Source organism: Schistocerca gregaria, chromosome X (genome assembly GCF_023897955.1).
Source record: "Schistocerca gregaria isolate iqSchGreg1 chromosome X, iqSchGreg1.2, whole genome shotgun sequence".
Classification (NCBI taxonomy): domain Eukaryota; kingdom Metazoa; phylum Arthropoda; class Insecta; order Orthoptera; family Acrididae; genus Schistocerca; species Schistocerca gregaria.
In genome coordinates, this window is record NC_064931.1 from 222,439,336 (window position 1) to 222,443,969 (window position 4,634).

Here is a 4,634-nt window from a genome sequence, read left to right on the forward strand (position 1 = left end):
CTTTGAAATATGCATCTAAGGCAGACAAAATTTCTTCGTAGGACAGAGTTGCTACGTCGCGTCGGGGAAATAATTTGACTATCACACGGTACGTATTCACGCCGACGGAAGACAGCAGAAATGGCTGCCGCTCGTTACTTTGAATTCTGTAGGCGGCGAGATGGAATCCAAATTGGCGTGACCACTCCGTCCAGCTTTCCAGTGCAGCATCAAAATGTCGAAAAGTTGGTGCAACAGCGTGTTGTGGCTGCGTTAGCGGTGAAGCGGCTGCTGCCGCATCGTTTTGCATCGCACGTTGACACTGGACGAGCTGTCCAAGGGCATCCAATAAGGCCTGCGTCTGCTGATTCTGTAAGCGATAATATACGGACAGTACATCTGGAGATTGTGGTGAAGCAATTACACAAGTAAATCAGGGCAATATCGATAAGAACGCGGTTTTGCCTCGTCTCCAATGTTGTGGTTGGCAGGAGAGCCAACCGTGTTTTTCTAAAGGAGGCCGAAATGCACGCGTCTCAGCTCACGCAGGCTGGCGTGAGGTTTGGAACATGACAAGTGAATTAGAATTGAGAAAAACGGACGTAGTTGGTGGAATACTTAACTTTAATCCATTACTGATTGACGTCGGTCTGGACGGTACATATTTCACAATATCAATAGTACGGATAATGGCGCCTTGCTAGGTCCTAGCAAATAACGTAGCTGAAGGCTATGCTAACTATCGTCTCGGCAAATGAGAGCGTAGAAGTCAGTGAACCATCGCTAGCAAAGTCAGCTGTACAACTGGGCGAATGCTAGGAAGTGTCTCTAGACCTGCCGTGTGGCGGCGCTAGGTCTGCAATCACTGATAAAGGCGACATGCGGGTCCGACGTATACTAACGGACCGCGGCCGATTTAAAGTCTAGCAAGTGTAGTGTCTGGCGGTGACACCACATAATATTATAGGGAGACAGTCATGGAAGAAATAGTGCAGAAATACTTAACAAATGTAGTGTCTCTTGTACTGCTTTTGGTGTAACAAAACCAGGATCTAATCTTTTGTCAGTGGTACAGAACGGTGGCTTCCTTTATGAATTCTCAGAAGACGATTTTATTATAATTATGAGAGGCTGTAATAACGTTTACAGAAATGAAGGATTTTATGCTGCAAGGTGCTTAAAAGCATGCATATGTGAGCTGAAAGTATCCAATACTATTGTCAGGAGTATACCACCTTGATATGAACTACCAGAGAACTTACGTGAGAACAAGGAGATTGAAAAAAGTTAACAGAAAGTTTAAGAAGATCAGTATAGCTTTCAAAAATGTTGTGTTTGTAGGACTACCATACTCAAGAGAAACTATTCACAAAACATGGACAGAATTACAATATCATTGAAAAGTCCTACAATAGCTATCTGTTAACAATAGAAAACAATGGAAATCAGCACTGAAGAGACAATAATAATTTCACAAAATGATGGGTTAAAATGATGCTGAGCACTATGCGACTTAACTTCTGAGGTCATCAGCCGCCTAGAACTTAGAACTAATTAAACTTAACTAACCTAAGGACATCACACACGTCCATGCCCGAGGCAGGATTCAAACCTGCGACCGTAGCGGTCACTCGGTTCCAGACTGCAGCGCCTAGAGCCGCACGGCCACTTCGGCCGGAAATAATTTCACAGATCCCACCAAAGATACCTCTACAGAAGAAAATCTAAATAACAACCAGGATGTGACCTGGAAACCATCAGCAGTAACAACAGGGGACCCACTAAAGACAACAACAGCAGCAGCAGCAGATATGACCTCAGAAGCACCATCAAAGACATTTACAATCATTTCCACCAACGAGAGCGCTGCTGCTGGGTGGTGTGGCCCTTCTGTCTCCGCGACTGCAACGTATGCGTGGCAGTACTATCTGCGCACTATATAAGCTGGAGTGGAGAACGTCTTCGTCAGTCATAAAGCTGCTCTACAAGTTATTCTCACTCGGCTTTCCAGTGTCCCATGTACGGCTAATTGCCACATACCTGGAAGGCCGCACCTTCCACGTTAGGATCCCCGAAGGAAAATCTGTGCGACGACGTATCAGGGCAGGAGTACCGCAAGGCAACGTACTTGGACCGCTACTGTACTCCCAGCCGACCTGCTCTCTGCTCCGAGTGTGCGTTTAGCATTCTACGCGGATGACACGGCGCTCTTCTCTCATTCTCGGAGTGCAGCAGGTCTTCAACAGCGGCTCCAGGTTGCAACAGATTCCCTAACTGAATGAGCTAGGACCTGGCTTCTGGCATTTAATCCCTCCAAAACCAAAGCCCTTATCATCTGTCGGCGCCATATTCCCATTCTGCTCCCGCAGGTGTCGGACCTCTGTACCCCAGTCCCTTGGACTCGTACTACGAAGTACTTGGGCGTTACTCTGGACCAACCCCTCACATGGCGCCCCCACATCGATGACGTGCGTCGAAAGGCGATAGGGCGGCTATGCTTTCTCTACCCCTTCATCAATCCCACCTCTTCACTCCCTACACACCTTGCTGTCAGATTATACACTTCCTTTGTTCGCCCCATCCTTGAATACGCGGCGGTGGTGTGGGGCAATGCTGCGCCCGCCCGCCTCCGCCGATTCCAAACCGTCAAAAATCGGGCTCTCCGGAGTGCTCTCCACCTCCCTTTTGAACTCCCTACCCAAGAACTGCACATCCTGGCCGAGGTGCCACTCCACTCCCGCATCCTTTCCGCAGCCACTTCCTTCTACCAGCAAACCCGCCACTCTCCCAGTCCTTTAATCCTTTCCCTGGGCACCCATATCCACCGTCTGGCCACCACCCACTGGCCTGACCTTCTCTTACGCCCCCCATGAGTCCCCATTCACTAGCCACTTTCTTTTCATGTCACTTTACCTTTCTCATATCATCGCTCCATCTTATCACCACGTCATGACATTCAGCCACCCCTCACCGCCTCTCACGCCACCCCACCACCCCTCACACCCCCCAATGTTGGCCTAACCCTTACAGGGCCCTTCCCTTTTCACTTCTCTATCTGTCACTTTCCGACTTCTTTCTCTTCCCCCCCCCCCCTCACTCCCCCCCTCATGACTGTCTGCCACCGGTGTCACCGACGCCGCCATGAAGATAAGGCCAAGACAATGACCTTTCGTTTCCATTCAACTCTTACTGTCCCTCCTTCTTTCCTTTAATCTGTCATTTACTTAGAAGCCACTGGCTAGCCAATACGCCGTTCGTTTTCCTCACTCTCTCACTGATCCTTCTACTGTCCTTTCATCTGTCATTTTTAAACACTACGCCGGCCAGTCAATTGGGTCGTTAGTTTTCCTGCTTCTTCTACTATCCCTGTAGCTATTCTTTCATCATAAAAAAACCAGCACAAAGCCAAGTCCCACTCAGCACCGTCATGTAATTTCCCCCACACCCCATCAAGAGAGAAGGAGAAGCGCCCTAGAGGCGCTAGCACTTCACCAACTGCAGAGGTTAAAGCCTCAGTTATGTGCGTCTGCGTCTTCGTCAGTAATCGTCCGGCTCACCTGAAGATGGCTGGCAGTTGTCCCGCCTAAATATCGTGCAAAGAAGTTTACGACGACCGGCTGCAATCCCGAAATATTTTGAACAGTTGATTCGCCGGGAAAATTTCAAATTTTACATCAAACGCCGTTACGGGGAGGAGATGGCCTCAAGTGTAAGAAGGCTCGACGTACTACGCGGTAAGAGAGCAAAGCTTTTAAGTTCTTTAAGTTTTTCAATGAGATGTCGGGACCATGGCATAATATCCAAATTTGCCAGAGTGACACATTTTATTAAGACGACAACTGCACGGAAAATAATGGAGAGGGCGAGCCGTGCTATTGTGAAGGAGAGAATTTGTTATACGAACGAAGGTTGGATGCCATCTCAGAAGAACTGTTCCATCTATACTTGAAAATTGCAGCACCTCTTTCTCCTATATTATAGGACTGGGTGGATGGTGTGACTTCAGCCATGTTCGACTGGGTATATAAGGCTGCTGGCTCTTGGCAGATGTCGAAATTTGATCGCTTGGTTAATTTCACGGAGAAGATTTTAGACGATGCGACGCTGTCAGTTTTGGTTCAAAAATGGTTCAAATGGCTCTGAGCACTATGGGACTTAATTTCTGAGGTCATCAGTCCCATAGAACTTAGAACTACTTAAACCTAACAGACCTAAGGACATCACACACATCTATGCCCGAGGCAGGATTCGAACCTGCAACCGTATCGGTCACGCGGTTCCAGACTGTAGAGCCTAGAACCGCTCGGTCACTCCGGCCGGCTGTCAGTTTTGGGCAATGGTCTTAATTTTGCACCTACACTAAGTGCAGTACCTCTTATAAGTTTCGTAAGTGGTGTTGAACAAGCTGTACATCGCCTTCCTATGGACGCTGCTGAAGAAATAAGAAGGGAAACTGGTCGGGTTTTTCTGAAAGCTCCTCCCCAACGTAGTAAAATAGCCGCTGAAGAAAGGGCTGCACTACGGAACGTTCGAGAAGATCCGGAAATAGTGGTGCTTAAGGATGATAAAAGTAATTCTACCGTTTTGTTGCCTCGTGAGTTATATTTGGAGAAGGTGTGTAGTCTACTTAGAGAGACTATGTATCGGAGAATTGA